We start from the raw sequence: 23,582 nt of genomic DNA on the forward strand, positions 1-23,582 counted from the left end.
TATGAGAGGATCATGGGACAGGAGGCCCAGGGAGAAAGAAAAGGAGGAGGGGGGAAAACCCAGAGGATGGGCAAGGGGTATAGTCGGAGGGACAGAGGGAGAAAAAGGAGAGAGAGAAAAAGAATGTGTGTATATAAATAAATAACGGATGGGGTACGAGGGGGAGGTGGGGCATTAGCGAAAGTTAAAGAAGTCAATGTTCATGCCATCAGGTTGGAGGCTACCCAGGCAGAATATAAGGAATATATTACTAGCTCTTCCTTCAGTTAGTCCTGACGAAGGGTCTCAGCCTGAAACGTCAACTGTACCTCTTCCTAGAGATGCTGCCTGGCCTGCTGCGTTCACCAGCAACTTTGATGTGTGCTGCTTGAATTTCCAGCATCTGCAGAATTCCTCGTGTTCACACTGGATTTTGTTCCTTTTGCTCACTGATCTGGGTTTCCTCAGGCAATGCAACAATTCAGTTTTAAAACCCTTGCCACATTTTCAAGCTCCCTCCGTGTCTCATTCCTAAGCTATCTCTCTTAAACTAACAACCTCCTGCAGTGATCAGTGATTTCTGTGCTACCCAAACTTGCCAATGCATTGACTCCACCATCAGGTGCCAGTTCCTTCAGCTACTGTCACACTGAGCTCTGCAGTTCCTTTCCTAAACTACTTCTTTTCTTCTCCCACCCACCTTAAGATCTGTACTTTTATCCCCCAGGCCTCTTGCCACCTACTTCTTCTCAAGTGGCCTGCTGCCAATCATTTGATCAATACCCTGAGTTTGGTTTTAATATGGAAATCTAATTCAAGATTCAATATTCAAGTTTATTTTTCATATGTACATCAAAACATGCAGTGAAATGTGTCAATTGCATTCACAACCAACACACCCGAGGATGTGCTGGGGGCAGCCTGTAAGCATCATCACACATTCTGGTGCCAATATAGCATGCCCGCAAAGCTCATCAGAACAACGTAGAACACAACAAGCAACAAAACAACAACAGCAGAACAAGCCCCCATTCCTCCAAAGCAACACAGACAAAATGCTTGAAGAACTCAACAGGTCAGGCAGCAGCTAGGCAAATGAATAGATAGTCAACGTTTTGGACCAAGACCCTTCTTCAGGACTGAGAAGGACGGGGGAAGGCGCCAGAATAAAAAGGTGGAGAGAGGAGTAGGAGGCTAGCTGGAAGGTGATAGGTGAAGACAGGTGTGTTGGAAAGATCAAGGGCTGAAGAAGAAGGAATCTGATAGGAGAGGAACATGGATCAGAGGCAAAAGGGAAAGAGGAAGGGACCTGGGGGCAATAGTAGGCAGGTGAGAAGAGGAAAATGGTCAGAGTATGGTATAGAGGAAGGGGAGGGGGGATGGAATATGTCTACCTGAAGATAAATTGATATTCATGCCACCAGGTTGGAGGCTACCAGACAGAATATAAGCTGTTGCTCTTCCACCATGAGGGTGGCCTCATCTTGGCACAAGAGGAGGCAATGAACCAACATGTTGGAAATGGGAACGGGAATCAGAATTAAAATGATTGGCCACCAGGAAGTCCTGCTTGTGGTGGATGGTGCAGGGGTGCTCGATGAAGCTGTCCCCCCTTTATGATGGGTCTCACCAATGTAGAGGAGACCGCAATGGAAGCTCCAGACACAATGGTTGACCCCTGTAGATTCACAGATGAGGTGTTGCATTAGCTGAAGGACTGCCTGAGACCCTGAATGGAGGTGGGGAAGGAGCTGTAGGGCAGGTGTTCCTCCATCCCACTTATGCAAGTACACAGTCCTCTAACTCCAAGTCAGTCCGTACTCCAGTGGATCCAGATTCAGACTTGGATTTGGTCATGGACACACGGACATTGGGCCTTTGACTACCCAAGCAGACTCCCAGAGATTCACCCAGCTGAGACACCCACCAATGGGCCTCGATTCCCAAGGCCCCAGCCTTGATTCTCTGCTTTTGTTACTCTTTCATTTCTCTGACTCCCCTGCTCGTTGATTCCCTGTGTCCCATACACACGTCTACTGTTAGATGAGCAAAACATTGTTGATGAATCTCTACCCTTGAACTCACTAAATTGGGAGCAGTCTTTAATAACTTCCCCATTGTGTACGTATTTTTAGCAAGAAAATAATGAAACATTTCATTGGAATTACTTCTTATTCTTGATGCCAATTCAGAATATTAAATCTGAAGCTGTTATCCACCTTATGAGAACAAATAACCATCTGAAGTTGATGTTTGGCCAACTTCAAAACATAGCAACTATACATCCAGGGAAAATAAAATTGTGCTTCAATCACAGTTTTGCCTTTACAGGGTCTTCCAAAGTGCTGTGCTGATAAAATAACTTCGAAGGCTAGATGTTCAATTCTGGTCACCTCATTGTAGAAAGGATGTGGAAGCTTTAGAGAGTGGAGAGGAGCTTTACCAGGATACTGCCTGGACCAGTTAGCATGTCCTATGAAGATAGGTTGAGCGAGCTATGGCTTTTCTCTGAGGAGCAAAAGAGGATGAAAGATGACTTGATAGAGATGTACACAATCATAAGAGGCATAGATTGAATGACAGCCTAGAGATTTTTCCCCCAGGAAATGGCTAACACAAGGGGGTCATAATTTTAAGGTGATTGGAAGAAAGTATAGGGGGAATGTCAGAGCTAAGGTCTTTACACATTGACTGATGGATGCATGGAACACCCTGCCGGGGGTGGTGATAGAGGCAGATACATTAGGGGCATTTAAGAGACTCTTAGACAGGCATGTTTGTTTATTTATTTATTTATTTGGAGATACAAATCAGTAACAGGCCCTTCCGGCCCAATGAACCCCAACCACTTTTACACCCTTATGATAAATTCACCGACAAACCTGAACATCTTTGGAATGTGGGAGGAAACCAAACCACCAGAGCAATACCTCATATTCCATCTGAGTAGCCTCCAACCTGACGGCATCAACATCGTTTTCTCTTCCCTATAAAAATCTCCCTCCTCCCTTCCTTCATCTATTTCCCACTTTGGCCTCTTCTCCTCACCTGCCTATCACCTATCCCTGCTGCTCCTCCTTCTTTCTAACATGGTCCATTCTTGTCTCCTATCAGATCCCTTCTTCTCCAGCCCTTTACCTGGCTTCACCTATTCTCTTCTAGCCTGGCCTCCTTCCCCTCCCCCAACATTTTTATTCTGGCAGCTTCCCCCTTCCTTTCCAGTCCTGAAGAAGGGTCTCGGCCCAAAGCATTGGGTGTGTATTTATTTCCATCGATGGTGTCTGACCATCTGAGTTCTTCCGACATTGTGTGTGTGTGCTTTGAACCTCCAACATCCGCATAATCTCTTGTGTTTATAACCACCCTCTGACTATCACCACTAACCTATTTGATTTGGCAGATCAGAATCAGAATCGGACTGGTGAACGTTGACTTACATGATGTGAAATTTGTTGCTTTGCAGCACCAATACAGTGCAAAGACATACCATTCCTATAAACTACAAAATAAATCAATAATGCAAAAAAAGTGACAGGGAGAATGTACTAACGTCGTATAAATAGCGGCAGAAATTGGACCCGCATCGCTGGTGCTGTGAAGTGTTACACTAACTACTACATGAATGATAAAAAAAATGAAGGGCTATATAGGAGGGAAGGGTTAGATTGATTTTAGTGTAGGTTAGCACAATATTGCAGGCTGAAGGGCTAGAACAGTGCTGTAAAGTTCTATGCTCTACATGATAATGAAGGTGCTGGAGGAATTCAGTGGGTCAGACAGCACCTGTGGAGGGAAATTGCCAAATGTCATTAGACCATAAGACATAGAACCAGAATTAGGCCATTCAGTTACTGAGCCTGCTCCGCCATTCCATCATGGCTGATCCTGGATCCCACTCAACCCCACCCACCTGCCTTCTGGCCATCAGGAAACTATCAAATTCCGCTTTAAGTATACCCACGGACTTGGCCTCCACCACAGTCTGTGGCAGAGCATTTCACAGATTCACTACTCTCTGGCTAAAAAAAATTCCTCCTTACCTCTGTTCTAAAAGGCCGCCCCTTAATTTTGAGGCTGTGCCCTCTAGTTCGAGATACCCCCACCATTAGAAGCACCCTTCCACATCCACCTTATCTAGTCCTTTCAACATTTGTTAGGTTTCAATGAGATCGCTACGCATTCTTCTAAATTCCAGTGAGTACAGGCCCAAAGCTGCCAAATGCTCCTCAAATGTTAACCCAAACAACAGGAATTCTGCAGATGCTGGAAATTCAAGCAACACACATCAAAGTTGCTGGTGAACGCAGCAGGCCAGGCAGCATCTGTAGGAAGAGGTGCAGTCGATGTTTCAGGCCGAGACCCTTCGTCGGGACTAACTGAAGGAAGAGTGAGTAAGGGATTTGAAAGTTGGAGGGGGAGGGGGAGATCCAAAATGATAGGAGAAGACAGGAGGGGGAGGGATAGAGCCAAGAGCTGGACAGGTGATAGGCAAAGGGGATACGAGAGGATCATGGGACAGGAGGTCCGGGAAGAAAGACAGGGGGGGAACCCAGAGGATGGGCAAGAGGTATATTCAGAGGGACAGAGGGAGAAAAAGGAGAGTGAGTGAAAGAAAGTGTGCATAAAAATAAGTAACAGATGGGGTACGAGGGGGAGGTGGGGCCTTAGCGGAAGTTAGAGAAGTCGATGTTCATGCCATCCGGTTGGAGGCTACCCAGACGGAATATGTGGCCTTTTATATATTGGCGAGACCTGACGCAGACTGGGGGACCGCTTTGCTGAGCATCTACGCTCTGTCCGCCAGAGAAAGCAGGATCTCCCAGTGGCCACACATTTTAATTCCACATCCCATTCCCATTCTGACATGTCTATCCACGGCCTCCTCTACTGTAAAGATGAAGCCACACTCAGGTTGGAGGAACAACACCTTATATTCCGTCTGGGTAGCCTCCAACCTGATGGCATGAACATCGACTTCTCTAACTTCCGCTAAGGCCCCACCTCCCCCTCGTACCCCATCTGTTACTTATTTTTATGCACACTTTCTTTCTCTCACTCTCCTTTTTCTCCCTCTGTCCCTCTGAATATACCCCTTGCCCATCCTCTGGGTCCCCCCCCCTTGTCTTTCTTCCCGGACCTCCTGTCCCATGATCCTCTCGTATCCCCTTTTGCCTATCACCTGTCCAGCTCTTGGCTCTATCCCTCCCCCTCCTGTCTTCTCCTATCATTTTGGATCTCCCCCTCCCCCACCAACTTTCAAATCCCTTACTCACTCTTCCTTCAGTTAGTCCTGACGAAGGGTCTTGGCCTGAAACGTCGACTGCACCTCTTCCTACAGATGCTGCCTGGCCTGCTGCATTCACCAGCAACTTTGATGTGTGTTGCTCAAATGTTAACCCCTTCATTCCTGGAATCATCCTTGTGAACCTCCTCTGGACTCTCCAGAATGACAACACATCCTTTCTGAGATATGGAGTCTAAAACTATTGAGAATACTCCAAGTGTGACCTGGCTAGTTGTCTTATAAAATCTCAGCATTATCTCCTTGCTTTTCCATGCTATTACCCTTGAAATAAATGCCAACATTTCATTTGCCTTCTTTACCACAGGCTCAATCTGTAAATTAATCTACTGGGAGTCTTGCATTTGGACTTCTAAGTCCTTCTACACCTCTGATGTTTGAATTTTCTCCCCATTTAGATAATAGTCTGCACTATTATTACTTTTACCAAAATGCGTTATTATACATTTCCCAGCACTATATTCCACCTGCCACTTTGCCCATTCTTCCAATTTGTCTATGTTCTGCTGCAATCACATGACATCCTCAGCACCACCTACCCCTCCACCTTTCTTCGTATCATTCACAAACTTTGCAACAAAGCCATCAATTCCATTATCCAAATCGTTGACAAACAATGTGAAAAGTAGCGATCCCAATACTCACCCCCTAAGGAACCCCACTAGTCACTGGCAGCCAACCAGAAAAGGCCCCCTTTATTCCCACTCGCTGCCTTCTGCCTGTCAGCCGTTCCTCTATCCATGTCAGGATTGTCCCTGTAACGCCGTAGAATTTTAACTTGTTACGCAGCCTTATGTGTGGTGCCTTATCAAATGCCTTCTGAAAACCCAAGTAAATGACATCCACTACCTCTCCTTTGTCCACCCTGCTTGCTATTGCACTTTTTCCTTTGTAATAGCAATGGTATTCACCCTTGCTCCCTGAAACTCATGGATCTCTGGCACACTGCTAGTGTCTTCCACAGTAAAGACTGATGCGAAGTACCCATTAAGTTCATCTGCCATTTCTTTGTCCCCCATTACTACCACACCAGCATCATTTTCCAGTGGTCTAATATCAACTCTCACCTTCCTTTTACTCTTTTTATAACTGAAAATAATGTTAGTATCCTGCTTTATATTATGGGCTAGTTTACCTTCATCTTTTACCTTTTCCCTTCTTATAGCTTTTTTTGTTGCCTTTTGTTGAATTTTGAAAGCTTCCAGATCATCCAACTTCCTACTCACTTTTGCTACCATATGAGCCCTTTCCTTGGCTTTTATGCAGTCCTTAACTTCCCTTGTCAACCATTGATGTCAATGGATCTGGGGTTGAGAAGGTGAACAGCTTTAAGTTCCTCGGCCTACACATCACCGAGGATCTCACGTGGTCTGTACGTACTGAAGGTGTGGTGCGAAAAGCACAACAGTGCCTCTTTCACCTCTTGACGGTTCAAGAAGTTTGGTATGGGCCCCCAAATTCTAAGAAACTTCCACAGGGACACAATTGGATATGGCAGGACTCTGCAGAGAGTGGTGCAGACAGGTGTGAACTTCCCACTATTCAGGACATTTACAACGACAAGTGTGTAAAAAGGGTCTGAAGGATGGTTGGAGACCTGAATCACCCCAGTCACAAACTGTTCCAGCTACTACCATATGGGAAACAGTACTGCAGCATTAAAGCCAGGATCACCAGTCTTCAGGACATCTTCTTCCACCAGGCCATCAACCTGATTAATTCATGCTGATACAATTGTATTTCTATGTTATGTTGACTGTCCTGTTGTACATACTGTTTATTATAAATTACTATAAATTGCACATTCCACATTTAGATAGAGATGTAACACAAATATTTTCACTCCTCATGTATATGAAGGATGTAAGTAATAAAGTCAATTCAATTCTATTTTGTGCTTGTGAACTATTCCCAGAAACTTCAGCTCTGCCATCATTCCCACTTGTATCCTCCTCTAATCCACCTGGGCAAGCTCCTCTCTCACACCTCTGTAATTCCCTTGCGATACTGATACATGTGAGTTATGCTTCTTCCTCTCAAATTGCAGTAAGAATATAATCAGTAATATTATGATTACTGTCTCCTAAGGGTTCCTTTACATTAAGCTCCCTAATAAGATCTGGGTTATTACACAAAACCCAATCTGAAATGGCCTTTCCCCGAGTAGGATCAAGCACAATCTGCTCTAGAAAGCCATCTCGTAGGCATTCAACAAATTCCCTCTCTTGTGATCCAATACCAACCCGATATTCACAATCCCCTTGCATATTGAAGTCTCCTATTACAATTGTGCCTTTTCCAACTCCCTTTGCAATCTTAACCCCACATCTTGGCTACTACTTGGAGGCCTATATATGATTCCCATAATGTTTTTTTTTAACCCTTGCAATTTCTTAACTCCACCCACAAAGATTCAACATTCTCTGACCCTCTGTCACCTCTTTCTAAAGATGTAATTCCATCTCTTACCAACAGAGCCACACCACCACCTATGCCTTCTTGCCTGTCCTTTCGATACAACATATATCCTTTGATGTTAAGCTCTCAACTATGGCCTGCTTTCAACCTCGACTCAGTGATGCCCACAACATCATACCTGATTTTGACTTCACATTGATTGTTTGTCAGTCAATCTTTGTTTATGCATAGTTTTTCATCAATTCCATTATATTTCTTTATTTTCCTGTAAGTTGATGAGATTTGTGGTGGCATGGGTAACAGTGACCTGATGACTGCCAATGGGGTCAAAATTCCATTTGTCCATTTACCCCCACAGGTGCTGCCTGACCCACTGAGTTCCTCCAGCACCTTGTCTAGCACATAGAACATAGAACATTACAGCAGGTTTCAGGCCCTTCGACCCACGACGCTGTGTTGACCTTTTAACCTACTGTAAATTCAATCTAATCCTTCCCTCTCCATGTTTCTATCCTCGATACGGCAGATAGCATATGCTTTACAGTTCCTGTGACCTGGGTTCAATTCCAGCCACTGTCTGTGAGGAGTTTGTACGTTCTCCCAATGACCTTGTGGGTTTCCTCAAGTAAACTTTGGAAAGTTGTCCACACGTTCTTTATTCTGAGGAAAATGATTGAATTGCTGGGCTGTTAAGACTACTTTATTTCTTTCTCTAACCTGGACATTTATGCAGACTGAATGCTTTCCTGGAGCACACATTAAAATAACACACATAATAACAACAAATGTCAACAGCCGTAGGATTGTGCCACGGAGCAGTGGGCTTTCTGTAGTCCAGTGGTGCGAACCAAGAAACAATGTCAGTACTGACAGACCAAGTTACTCACTGCCTACCCAGGGGCCATCGGGAGCACTTAATAGGTAGTGGGAGCTTATCCCCACTACCACCCTCCCACATCAACCTTAAGGAACCGAATAGACTCTATTAACAACCTAGTCCAATTTCTGGCCTTCACATATGGCTTAGGTACTAATCCCAGCAGAACCATTTCTACTCTCAGGTTACTAGTTGCTTTGGACAGATTGGGCTCATCAGCTGTGGTTGGCAGCTCACCTAGGAGAAGGTAAACTTGATCTCAAACCTCTGCTGCCTTGTGGCTGTACCCACTCACGGGGAAGGCTTTGGGAGTAAAACCTGAGGAAAAATCAGAAGTTAGAGTCCCTAAGTCAAGTTCAACACTGACTGGCAACTACACTGATGCCTCTGGGAGCAAACATAGAAACATAGAAACATAGAAAATAGGTGCAGGAGTAGGCCATTCGGCCCTTTGAGCCTGCACCGCCATTTATTATGATCATGGCTGATCATCCAACTCAGAACCCCGCCCCAGCCTTCCCTCCATACCCCCTGACCCCTGTAGCCACAAGGGCCATATCTAACTCCCTCTTAAACATAGCCAATGAACTGGCCTCAACAGTTTGCTGTGGCAGAGAATTCCACAGATTCACCACTCTCTGTGTGAAGAAGTTTTTCCTAATCTCGGTCCTAAAAGGCTTCCCCTCTATCCTCAAACTGTGACCCCTCGTTCTGGACTTCCCCAACATCGGGAACAATCTTCCTGCATCTAGCCTGTCCAATCCCCTTAGGATCTTATACGTTTCAATCAGATCCCCCCTCAATCTTCTAAATTCCAACGAGTACAAGCCCAGTTCATCCAGTCTTTCTTCATATGAAAGTCCTGCCATCCCAGGAATCAATCTGGTGAACCTTCTTTGTACTCCCTCTATGGCAAAGATGTCTTTCCTCAGATTAGGGGACCAAAACTGCACACAATACTCCAGGTGTGGTCTCACCAAGGCCTTGTACAACTGCAGTAGTACCTCCCTGCTCCTGTACTCGAATCCTCTCGCTATAAATGCCAGCATACCATTCGCCTTTTTCACCGCCTGCTGTACCTGCATGCCCACTTTCAATGACTGGTGTATAATGACACCCAGGTCTCGTTGCACCTCCCCTTTTCCTAATCGGCCACCATTCAGATAATAATCTGTTTTCCTATTTTTGCCACCAAAGTGGATAACTTCACATTTATCCACATTAAATTGCATCTGCCATGAGTTTGCCCACTCACCCAACCTATCCAAGACACCCTGCATCCTCTTAGTATCCTCCTCACTGCTAACACTGCCGCCCAGCTTCGTGTCATCCGCAAACTTGGAGATGCTGCATTTAATTCCCTCATCCAAGTCATTAATATATATTGTAAACAACTGGGGTCCCAGCACTGAGCCTTGCGGTACCCCACTAGTCACCGCCTGCCATTCTGAAAAGGTCCCGTTTATTCCCACTCTTTGCTTCCTGTCTGCTAACCAATTCTCCACCCACACCAATACCTTACCCCCAATACCGTGTGCTTTAAGTTTGCACACTAATCTCCTGTGTGGGACCTTGTCAAAAGCCTTTTGAAAAACAGTATCAGTCTCTGTCGTTCCTTTGGATTCATCAGCTGTGGGGTGAGGAGGAGCAGTACAATATAGGTTGCTCTCCATATTGCACTGCCCTGGCTTGCAAACAGGCTTGAGTTTGACAGCTAGGACATAACACCCTTGTTTGCCCCCGAACAATGAAGGGCCCTAATGCTGGGGAAAATCTGAAACAACCCTGTGGGAGAATTGAATTGACTCTATTTCTTGCATCCTTCACATACATGAGGAGTAAAAATCTTTACCTTACATCTCCATCTAAGTGTGCAATGTGCAATCATAGTAATTTATAATAAATAGAACAGTCAATGTAATATAGAGTACACTCAAGTCAATGTGAGTTCATCAGTCTGATGGCCGGATGGTAGCAGCTGGAGTAGACCGTGGTTGGGGTAACTTGGGTACCCAATGAACCTACAGGCCCTTTTTACACACCTGTTCTTGTAAAGGTCCTGAATCATGGGACGTTCCCAACTACAGATGCGCTGGGCTGTCCGCACCACTCTCTGCAGAGTCCTGCGATTAAGGGAGGTACAGTTCCCATACCAGGCAGTGATGCAGCCAGTCAGGATGCTCTCAATTGTGCCCCTGTAGAAAGTTCTTAGGATTTGGAGGCCCATACCAAACTTCCTCAACCATCTGAGGTGAAAGAGGCACTGTTGTGCCTTTTTCACCACACAGCTGGTGTGTACAGACCACGTGAGGTCTTCGCCGATGTGAATGCTGAGGAGTTTAAAGCTGTTTATCCTCTCAACCCCAGATCCATTGATGTCAATAGGGATTAGCCTGTCTCCATTCCTCCTGTAATCCACAACCAGCTCCTTTGTTTTTGCAACATTGAGGGAGAGGTTGTTTTTTTGACACCACTGTGTCAGAGAGATGACTCCTTCCCTGTAGGCCACCTCGTTATTGTTTGAAATTAGGTGAGGTGTGCATCAGAATGAACTCCTCTGGTTGACCTGACCTGCAAAGGGGAAAGTGTCGGTTTACCTTGGGAAGATTTTTATGGAAACTAAAAGTGATTTAACAATTCCTAAATCCCTCTGAATGCCAAACTTAATTGGTACATGGTAAAGCAGGTATTGTAAACTACAAAATACAAGTGTTTATTCCCAGCAGTTCTCACTCTCTCAGTTCCTCATCTCCCCACCCTAACAACTCCCCATAAAATGCAAGGGTTTCCTCCAGGCATTCCAGTTAGAAAGTTAATTGGTAATTGCAAATTGTACTGTAATTAGGCTGGGATTAAATCAGGGGTGGGGTTGCTGGCAACACAGCTCGAAGGGATGGGAGGGCTTATTCCATGCTGTATCTCAATAAATAAATAAATAAATACATACATACATACGCTTTCATTTATATTGCTCCACTACCACTCAAAAAGAACCCAAAATGCTTCCTTAAACAAAATTGGGATGGCTGAGACCACACAGTTTCTTCCTGATATAACTGGGTGAGAAGTTTAAAATTAGGGGATTCCTGCTGCTGTTCGTAAATTCTCCCGGAGACAGCACATGTTTCCTCCAGGTGCTCCAGTGAGACCAAAGTTCAAAGTACATTTATTATCGAAGTATGTATACATTATACAACCTTGAGAATCCTCTCAGGCTTACAGGCAGTCACAAAGCAAAGAAACCCAAAATAACGCATAAAAATGAAGACCGTCAAACACCCGATGTGCAGAGAGAAAAACAATCGTGCAAACAATAAAAGTAAGCAAATAGCATTGATTATAAAAGTGAGTTCGTAGATGTGAAGCCTGGCGCAGCCGGAGCAAGCCACATCCTCAGCCTTATTTCAGCACAAAGCCGAGTAAACGTTGTGGAGCAGCGAGCAGAATTGAAACCTGAAAGGTGTGAAGGTAGATAAGTCACCTGGACCAGAAGGTGTACACCCCAGGGTTCTGAAAGAGGTGGTGGAGGCAGGCATTAGTAATTATTTTTGACGAATCATTGGATTCTAGGATGGTTCTGGATGACTGGAAAATTGCAAATGTTACTCCACTCTTTAAGAGGGAAATTATAGGCCAGTTAATATGACCTCAGTGGTTGGGAAGATATTGGAGTCAATGGTTAAGGAGTACTTCAGGGTACTTGGAGGCACATGATAAAATAGGCTGCAGTTGGCATGGTTTCCTTAAGGGAAAATCTTGCCTGACAAATCTGTCGGAATTCTTTGAAGAAATAAAATACAGGATAGACAATAAAACAGGATAGAATTGGCTGCTGTTGTGTACTTCAATTTTCAGAAGGCCTTTGACAAGGTGCCACACATGAGGCTGCTTAACAAATTAAGAGCCCATGGTATTACAGGAAAGATACTAGCATGGATAAAGCAGTGGCTGATTGAACAGAGGCAAAGAGTGAAAATAAAAGGAGCCTTTTTCAGGCTGGCTGCTAGTGACTAAGTGTTCCACAGGGGTCTGTGACGGGACCGCTTCTTTTTATGTTGTACGTCAATGACTCGGATGATGGAATTGATGGCTTTGTTGCAAGGTTTGTTGATTATATGAAGATAGGTGGAGTGGCAGATAGTTTTGAGGAAGCGGAGAGGCCACAGAAGGACTTAGACATGTTTGGAGAATGGGCAAAGGAGTGGCAGACGGAATACAGTGTTGGGAAGTGTGTGGTCGTACACTGTGGTAGAAGAAATAAGAGGGTTGACTATTTTCTAAATGGAAAGAAAATTGAAAATATGAGGGCATAGGGACTTGGGAGTCCTTGTGCAGGATTTCCTAAAGGTTACTTTGGAGGTTGAGCCTGTGGTGAGGAAGACAAATGCAATGATAGCATTCATTTCAAGATCACTTGAATATAAAATCAAGGATATAATGTTGAGGCTTTATAAAACACTGGTAAGGCCTCCCTTGGATTATTGTGAGCAGTTTTGGGCCTCTGATCTTAAAAAGGATGTGTTGACAGTGAAGAAGGTTCAAAGAAGGTTTACGAAAACAATTCCAAGATTGATCAGCATGTCATATGAAGAGTGTTTGATGGTCCTGAGCCTGTATTCACTAGAATTCAGAAAAATAAGAGGTAACCTAATTGAAGCCTAAAGAATGCTGAAAGGCCTTGACAGAGTGGATGTGGAGAGGATGTTTCCTGTGGTGGGGGAGTCTAAGACCAGAGGACGTAGCCTCAAATTAGAATGGACACGAGGAGGAACTTCTCCAGCCAGAGAGTGGTAAATTGGTGGAATCTGTTGCTACAGGCTGCTGTGGAGGCCAAGTCATTGGGTATATTTAAGGCAGAGGTTGATAGGTTCTTCATTGGTCAGGGCACAAAGGGATACAGGAGAAGGCAGGAGATTGGGACTGAGAGAAAAAAATGGATCAGCCATGATGAAATGGCAGAGCAGGTTTGATGGGCCGAATGACCTAATTCTGTTCCTATATCATGGTCTTATGAACAATGATTTCTCTATCTTCCAGTAATTTGTACCCCCCCCCCCGCCGCCTTTCTGGTTCCCTTCTTACTCCCTCTCCTCATTTGCCCATCACTTCCCTCTGGTGCCCCTCTGTCTTCCCATTCTCCCATGGTCCACTCTTTTTCTCCAGCCCTTTACCTTTCCCACCTATCACCTCCAGTGTATCTTCTCTCTCAACTGGTTTCACCTATCACATGCCAGCTTGTACTCCTACCCTTTACTCTGACTTCTTCCCCCTTCCTTTCCAGTCCTGATGAAGGACTAGAAAAGTCGACTGTTTATTTCTTTCTCCGACTTGCTAGTCCTTCCAGCATTTTGTGTTTGTTCCTCTGGATTTCCTGCATCTGCATAACCTCTTGTGTTTAGAGGTGATAATAATTGGCTCAAACTGATATTTGAGAAATATTTCATAATTCCACACTGTAAGCCTGGTCTGAGGGTAACTATGGCAACAGACTGAAGTCTGAGTCAAGCCTTGTGTTTCTGGCTCTGCTTGGCTTATTAAGAAGCGTCTCAGAGTGGTGCTGTGGATCAGAGGGAGGTTCTGGGACTGACGAGGCTACAAGCCAGCTTGAGTTCATCTCATTATTCCTCAGCCCTGATGATCCCTGTGTGTCAATTTTTGAAAACAAAGGTAATTATAGCATACTGGATTGCAGTTTATTAGTAAGCTGTGTTGGAGCGAAGATGGGAACAGATGCATGGTTATGATTTTACCATCACATCAGAGGACGATCTGATGGACCGTCTGCTCTTCCTGTTAATTTCATTATGTTTATGCCAGCTTTACCTTAACTCCAACATGGATGGCCCCTAGCCCAGCAGTGAAAGGAATTGGGCTAGCAACCCCATCCTGTAAAATCCCAGATCTACTGAAATGCCAACAAAAACCCCAAAGACCTCATCCCTGGGTGAGGAAGGATCTTCAGAATGGGTTACACCTGGGGACAACTTGGAAGACTGGCTCAGGACAGAGAACTCTGGTAAGCTGCTGTCAGTGGCCTATGCCCCAGTAGGGATAATGGGCTTAAGAAGTAACAAGTGGAAGTTTTACCATCCTGGTAATACACACAAATTGGTGGAGGAACTCAGCAGGTCAGACAGCAATGGAGAGGAATAAACAGCAAAATGAGGGGGGACCTCACTGAAGCCAATGAAAATCCTAGTTGGAGTGTATGTTGAGAGGGTGTTTCCTATAGTGGGGGTGCCTAGCATCAGGGGCACAGTCTTAGAATAAATGGATGCAGGTTTAGAAGAGTGATGATTTAAAATATCTTGAGCCAGAGAGTGGTGAACCTATGGAGTTTATTGGTACAGATGGCCATGGAGGCCAAATTATTGGGTATATTTAGAGCAGAGGTTGATAGGTTCTTAATTAATCAGGGCATCAAAGGTTATGGGGGAGAAGGCAGGAGAATGGGGTTGAGAGGGATAATAAATCAGCCACGAAAGAATGGCGGAGCAGGCTCGATGAGTTGAAAGGTCTAATTCCCATGTCTCATGGTCTCATCTTCAATGTTTCTAGCCAAATCCTGCTGAAGGGTCCCAGCCCGAAACATTGATTGTTCATTCCTCTTCATGGATGATACCTGACCTGCTGTGTTCCTCCAGAATTTTGTGTGTGTTGTCCAGGATTTAAAGCACCTGCAGAATCTCTTAGTTTACCATCCTAGACCTCAACTTTCAAAACTTCCTTTCATGAGGATGCCTGCCCTTGTAGGTGAAACAATCCCATGAGTTTCAAAGCACTCTGCAGTGGTGTATCTGAGTCAGCAGATGAAAGGGATATGAGCCTCATCTGACACACAGAGACAATCTCCCCTGCCTCCGAAAGTGTCTGCACAGGAAGACCACTGTCACAGAGCTCCCATGATGATGACCTGAAGGGGTTTAACAATCCCATCTCCGACTGTGAGACTTGAATTCAGACTCTCAGCACGTGCACTGTAAGAGAGGCACCTTTGGTAAAACTCTTGCTGATATCTCAAACAGATATTTTTTTTAAATCCTATGATATAATTTTTAAGCGCATCAGGTGAGTTACCTTTAATGTGCTGGGACCAATATTTCTTCTTCATCTAAAGAAAACATCTATGTACTGTGTTATTCCCAGAATCAGAATCAGGTTTAATATCACTGGCATATGTTGTGAAATCTGTGGCAGCAGAGCATCGCAGAAATAAACTATAAATTACAATAAGAAATACAGAGATATAAATTAAATTGAGTAAGTAGTACAAAAGGAGAAAATATAGTGAGGTAGTGGTCATGGGTTCATTATCCATTCAGAAGTCTGATTCTGGAGAGGAAGAAGCTATTCCTGAAATGTTGAGCGTGTGTCTTCTGGCTCCTGTACCTCCTCCTTGATTGTAGCAATGAGAAAAGAGCATGACCTGGGTGATGGGGGTCCTTAATGATGGGTGCCGCCTTCATGAGGCGCCACCTTTTGAAGATGTCCTGGATGCTGGAGAGGCTAGTACCCCAGGATGGAACTGGCTGAGCTTACAACTTTCTGCAGCTCTTTCTGATCCCCTCCATTCCAGATGGTAATGCAACCATTTGGAATTCTCTTCACAGTACAATTCTCTTCTGTAGAAATATGAGACAGTCTTCCAACATACAAGTTCTCCTCAAAAACTTCTGATGAAGTATAGTCGCTGCTGCACCTTCTTTGTAATTAATCAATATGTTGGGCCCAGGATAGAACTTCAGAGATATTGACTCCCAGGAACTTGAAACTGCTGATCTCTCAATGAGGGCTGGTGCATGTTCCCCCGACTTCCCCTTCCTGAACTCCATAATCAATTCCTCGGTCTTGCTGATGTTGAGTGCAAGGTTATGATATATGGGAGTTTGCTGATATGTTTCTTTTTTTTATAGTAATGGGCTTCAGAGGTAGCATTGGCTGTAGAAAATGGGCAAGAAAGTGGCAAATAAAATACAATGTTGGAAAATTCATGGTCATGCACTTTGGTAGTAGAAATAAATGTGCAGACTATTTTCTAAACTGGGAGAAAATCCAAAAATCTGAGATACAAAGGAACTTGGGAGTCCTTGTGCAGGACACCCTAAAGGTTAACTTGCAGGTTGAGTCGGTGGTGATGAATGTTAGCATTCATTTCAAGAGTTCTTGAACAGAAGAGCAGGGATGTGATGCTGAGGGTTTTTAAGGCACTGGTGAGAGCTCACCTTGAGTACTAAGAACAGTTCTGGGCTCCTCACTTAAGAAAAGATGTGCTGGCATTGGAGAAGGTCCAGAGGTGGTTAACAAGGAAGATTCTGGGAATGAAAGGGTTATCATATGAGGAACGTTTGATGGCTCTGGGTCTGTACTCTCTGGAATTTAGAAGGCTGAGGGGGGATCTCATTAAAACCTTTCGAATGTTAAAAGGCCTAGACAGAGTAGATGTGGAAAGGATGTTTCTCATGGTGGGAGAGTCTAGGACAAGAGGGGCATACCTCAGGATAGAGGGGCATCTATTTAAAACAGAGATGTGGAGAAGTTTCTTTAGCCAGAAGGTGGTGAACTTGTGGAATTTGTTACCATGTGCAGCTGTGGAGGACAGGTCATTGGGTGTATTTAAGGCAGAGATCGATAGATTCTTGATTTGACTGGCATTAAAGGTTATGGGAGAAGGCCAGGGAATGGGGTTGAGGAGGGGAAAAAAGAATCAGCCATGATTGAATGGCAGAGCAGACCTGATGGGCCAAATGCCCTAATTCTGTTCCTATGTCTTATGGTCTTATTTATCACATGTACATAGAAATATGCAGTGAAATGCATTATTTAGGTTATCAGCGCAACTTAAGTATGTTCTGGCAACAGCCTGCAAGTGTTACCACACATACCGGCACCAACACAGCACGCCCACAATGCTCAACTGAACAACACAGAACACAAGCAACAGGAAAACAAGTCCCTTTCCACACTCCCCTCCTCCCCAGGCAACAGACAGTCCTCCAATCCCAGGACAGGCCTCCAGGACGTCAATTTCCAGACTTCTGACTGACCTTTGAAGTTTGATCTTCTGTATTAAACCCCTGACTAGCTGATGACATGACTCTGAACTCCAAGCTCCAGGAGTGCCCTCAGTATGAGGCAACACACATCAAAGTTGCTGGTGAACACAGCAGGCCAGGCAGCATCTCTAGGAAGAGGTACAGTCGACGTTTCAGGCCGAGACCCTTCGTCAGGACTAACTGAAGGAAGAGTTAGTAAGAGATTTGAAAGTGGGAGGGGGAGGGAGAGATCCAAAATGACAGAAGAAGACAGGAGGGGGAGGGATGGAGCCAAGAGCTGGGCAGGTGATTGGCAAAAGGGATATGAGAGGATCATGGGACAGGAGGTCCGGGGAGAAAGACAAAGGAGGGGGGGGAACCCAGAGGATGGGCAAGGGGTATAGTCAGAGGGACAGAGGGAGAAAAAGGAGAGTGAGAAAAAGAATGTGTGTATAAAAATAAATAACGGATGGGGTACAAGGGGGAGGTGGGGCATTAGTGGAAGTTAGAGAAGTCGATGTTCATGCCATCAGGTTGGAGGCTACCCAGACGGGATACAAGGTGTTGTTCCTCCAATTGAGTGTGGCTTCATCTTTACAGTAGAGGAGGCCGTGGATAGACATGTCAGAATGGGAATGGGATGTGGAATTAAAATGTGTGGCCACTGGGAGATCCTGCTTTCTCTGGCGGACAGAGCGTAGGTGTTCAGCAAAGCGGTCTCCCAGTCTGCGTTGGGTCTCGCCAATATATAGAAGGCCACATCGGGAGCACCGGACGCAGTATATCACCCCAGCCGACTCACAGGTGAAGTGTCGCCTCACCTGGAAGGACTGTTTGGGGCCCTGAATGGTGGTAAGGGAGGAAGTGTAAGGGCATGTGTAGCACTTGTTCTGCTTACAAGGATAAGTGCCAGGAGGGAGAACAGTGGGGAGGGATGGGGGGGACAAATGGACAAGGGAGTCGCGTAGGGAGCGATCCCTGCAGAAAGCAGAGAGGGGGGGGAGGGAAAGATGTGCTTAGTGGTGGGATCCCGTTGGAGTTGGCGGAAGTTACGGAGAATAATATGTTGGACCCAGAGGCTGGTGGGGTGGTAGGTGAGGACCAGGGGAACCCTATTCCTAGTGGGGTGGCGGGAGGACGGAGTGAGAGCAGATGTACGTGAAATGGGGGAGATGCGTTTCAGAGCAGAGTTGATAGTGGAGGAAGGGAAACCCCTTTCTTTAAAAAAGGAGGACATCTCCCTCGTCCTAGAATGAAAAGCCTCATCCTGAGCGCAGATGCGGCGGAGACGGAGGAAAGTCACCTGGAAGGACTGTCTGGGGCCCTTCACTTCACCTGTGAGTCGGCTGGGGTGATATGCTGCGTCCGGTGCTCCCGATGTGGCCTTCTATATATTGGCGAGACCCGACGCAGACTGGGAGACTGCTTTGCTGAAAACCTACGCTCTGTCCGCCAGAGAAAGCAGGATCTCCCAGTGGCCACACATTTTAATTCCACATCCCATTCCCATTCTGACATGTCTATCCACGGCCTCCTCTACTGTAAAGATGAAGCCACACTCAGGTTGGAGGAGCAACACCTTATATTCCGTCTGGGTAGCCTCCAACCTGATGGCATGAACATCGACTTCTCTAACTTCCGCTAATGCCCCACCTCCCCCTCGTACCCCATCTGTTACTTATTTTTATACACACATTCTTTCCCTCACTCTCCTTTTTCTCCCTTTGTCCCTCTGACTATACCCCTTGCCCATCCTCTGGGTTTCCCCCCCCTTGTCTTTCTCCCTGGGCCTCCTGTCCCATGATCCTCTCATATCCCCTTTGCCAATCACCTGTCCAGCTCTTGGCTCCATCCCTCCCCCTCCTGTCTTCTCCTATCATTTTGGATCTCCCCCTCCCCCTCTCACTTTCAAATCTCTTACTAACTCTTCCTTCATTTAGTCCTGACGAAGAGTCTCCGCCTGAAACGTCAACTGTACCTCTTCCTAGAGATGCTGCCTGGCCTGCTGCGTTCACCAGCAACTTTGATGTGTGTTGCTCGAATTTCCAGCATCTGCAGAATTCCTGTTGTTCAGTATGAGGCAGTAGGCATGTACCTTAAATTTTTGGAGTATCGTGGTGGATATGCTGATGGCTTCCCCTCCATTCCCACCTCAGAAAGGGCTGCTCTTTGTGCTAATATATTTGTCGGGTCTTAAAGCTAAAACCTTCTACTCTGTCCCCATATCACCTTCTAGGAACCCAAACCAGACAATCTCTCTTCTCTCCTCTCCCACTGGGCAAAAGATACAAAATCCTGAAAGCACGACCATCAGACTCAAGGACAACTTCCATCGCACTGTTATCAGACTCTGATAAGGACCTCTTGTATGATAAAATGGACTCTTGGCCTCAGAACCTACCTTGTTATGATCTTGCACCCTATTGTCTACCTGCATTGCAGCTGTTACACTTTATTCTGCATCGTTGTTTTGGCTTTTCCTCCCTCAATGCACTATATAAAGATTTGATATCTATAATGAAGATTGCGAGGAGATTTGATAGAGGTACAGATAGGGTAAATGCAAACAGACTTTTCCCACTGAAGTTGGGTGGGGTGACAACCAGAGGTCATGGATTAAGGGTGAAAGGTGAAAAGTTTAAGGGGAACATGAGGGGAAACTTCTTCACTTAGATGGTCATGAGAGTGTGGAATGTGCTGCTAGCACAAGTGGTGCATGCAAGCTCGATTTCAATGTTTAAGAAAAGTTTGGATAGGTACATGGATGGTCGGGATATGGAGGGCTATAGATCTATTGCAGGTTGATGAGAGTAGGCAGTTTAAATGGCTCGGCATGGAGTAGATGAGCTGAAGGGTCTGATTCTGTGCTGTACTTTTCTATGACTCTATGTTTAAACAATAGGCAAGACAAGCTTTTCACTGTGTCTTGGTACATGTGTCAGTAATAAACCAATACAGTACCTAATATCTATACATACCAACATCAATACCAACCCAGTTGCCATCCTGTGGTGAATGTGTTAACCTCTCTGATAATAAAAAGCCAAGAGAAGTTTATGGGCCCTCTGAGTGCAACCTGTCGATTTGCAAAGGCTGTTCTTCACCCAGGTCAGGGTAGGAGCAATCCTCTGTTATCTGTCCTGATGTGTCTCACCGTCAATTTCAAAAAACCTGCACTGTTGTGCTACTTTGAAGATGCAAAGTAAATTCAACTTGTTGTTAACCTGACAACTCCCTCCCTTCCCCAGAATACCAGAATTGGTCAATTCAAGAACTGACAATTATTGACTATTCTATTTATTTTCCAATCACAGATGAAAGATAAAAGCAGTTTGCTAATTTCGATGTATGAGGACTAATAATACTTGAATTTATACAATACGACATTTAAAACTACACAATGATTAGAGATCACTGTGACAACATAATTAAATTAGAACACTTGTTACTGACTTACAAACAATAACAACTTGAATTTATGTTCACATCATAATATATTCTCAAGCAAAATCTAAAATTTAGCTTCAGGAGAATCAGACAAAAATCTGGTCAAAGTTGTGTAGGTTTTTTTTAAGTCAGGAGGAGGTGAATGTAGAGAGCCGAATGACAACCAAGCAGGAGAGAGGAGGAAAATGAGAAAAAAATAACAAGGGGAAAAGCAGCTTCTCTCATCCTTCACTTCTTAAACTTGTAGACACCACAAATCTGCTGCAGGTGTCCTATATAGTTTAACATTGATTTCTCCAACTTCCAGTATTTTTTCCCCTCCTCCTTCCCTTTTCTTCAATTCCCAACTCTGGCCTCTTCCTCTTCTCTTTATCTGCCTATCACCTTCCCCGGGTGCCCCTCCTCCTTCCCCTTCTCCCATGGTCCACTCTCTTCTCCGATCAGATTTCTTCTTCTCCAGCACCTTGCCTTTTCCACCTATGACCACCCAACCTTCCCCTCACCTATCACTTTCTAGCCTGTCCTCCTACCTCCCACCCCACTGCCAGCAACTTCTTATTCTGGCATCTTCCCTCTTCCTTTCCAGTTCCGATGAGGGATCTCAGCCCGAAAGATCAGCTGTTTTGTATTTTCCATAGATGCTGCCTGACCTGCTGAGTTCCTCCAGCATTGTTCTGGATTTCCAGCATCTGAGTAGTCTCTTGTCTTTATCCTTGTTCTTGCTGTTCTAACACCCACCACCTCTACACTGGCTCCTGGTTGGGCAAAGATTAAAGATTAGTTTTATTTGTAACATGTACATCAGAATATTGAATCATACAGTGAAATGCATTGTGCCAACAGCCAACACAGAATGAGGATGAGCTGGACCGCCATGCTTATAGAGCCAACAAAGGACCTAACTGAACGTCTTTGGAAATTAGGAGGAAACTGGAGCACCCGAAGGAAACACATGCGGTCACGAGGAGAACGTACAAACTCCTTACCGCCAGTGACGGGTATCCCCTAATTTTAAACTACTCGGTCATTATCATACCCAGGTTATCACAGGAAGAACATGATGAATGACCTGTTGTTTTGGACAATTTAAAGACTGGGCCAAGTGGATTGAAAAGGCAGGTGTCGGGACAAGAGGTGAGGGGTGGGTCAATTCATCTGACCCCTGACACTCTGGAATTTCCACCATGCTGCTAGTGTATTCTCCAGTAAAGACTGATGCAAAATACTGAATCAGTTCATTGGCTATTTCCTTGTCCCCCATTACTACCTCACCAGCATTGTTTTCCAGTGGTCTGATATCCACTCTCACCTCTCTTTTTAATTTCATGTATCTGAAGGAACATTTTGTTTCTCCTTTAATATTATTAGCTAGCTTAGATTTGCATTCCATCTTTTCCTTCTTAATGACTTTTTAATCTCTGTTCTGCTGGTCTTTAAAAGCTTTGCAATCCTCTAACTTCCCCCTAATTTTTGCTGTCAGGTTGGAAGTTATAATAACTTCAGCTTTACAAAGCTTGGACTGACTGCTGGTAATTATTAAAGAAGACTTCTGCAAGTGGCCTTTTGCAGTTAAAAATAACTAGAGAGCACAGGTTTAAGGTGAGTGGGGAGAGATTTAATGCTATCCTGAGGAATAATCTTTTCACCCTGAGAGTGGTCAGTATATGGAGTGTACATGGAGTAAGTGTTTGAGGCAAGTACATTAACAGTTAACAATAAGTAAATGCCAGAATAAAAAGGTGGTGGGTCGGGGGGGGGGTGGGGGGAAGAGGAAGGAGTAAAAGCTGGCTGGTGACAGGTGAGGGGGAAGGTGGGTGGGTGTGGGGGAGGGGTGAACTAAGAAGATGGATGGGGATAGCTCCTGATGAAGGGTCCCGGACAGAAACATTGACTGATTATTCCTATTCCTAAACCCTGTCCGACTTGCTGAGTTCCTCCAGCAGTTTTAGTGTGTCACTCTCCATTCTGTCGGGCCTCACCTGTGCCTTCTGCAGCTCCCACATTTCCCTTATTAACCAGCTCAGAACCAAAACCAAACTGGAAGTAAGTCACCCTCGATCCCAAGGAACTATTTAAGAAAGAGAATCTTTAACAACTTATGCCAGATTTTTTGCATACCCCGGCTTTAACAGTGGCATTTGAATTCTTGCTTTTAAATCAATAGCCCGGGACTTTGGATTTCTAGTCTAGAACTGTAACCACAAACTATGGCTCCCTAACATGGCTGACTGGCAATTGTAGTCTGGTAGAAATCATTTATTTTGCCTCGTTGAAGGTGCTATGTAAATGCAAGTTCTTGTGCTGCTGCTATGAAAGTCATCTCATAACATAACAGAAATCATCTTCAGAATGAGCACACTACATCTGTGGGAGACAGCCTGCAGTATAGATGTGACACAACATGTCTCGAAAGTGCTTTAATGAAAAGAAAATTATGCATCAAAGTTTTATGAAATAGTCAGAGGGTGCAGGCTTATTTGCCGAGATCCCTCCTGGCACTTTCTTCCCGCTGTGTCTCCCATTTAGC

Source organism: Mobula hypostoma, chromosome 18, assembly GCF_963921235.1.
Source record: "Mobula hypostoma chromosome 18, sMobHyp1.1, whole genome shotgun sequence".
Classification (NCBI taxonomy): Eukaryota; Metazoa; Chordata; class Chondrichthyes; order Myliobatiformes; family Myliobatidae; genus Mobula; species Mobula hypostoma.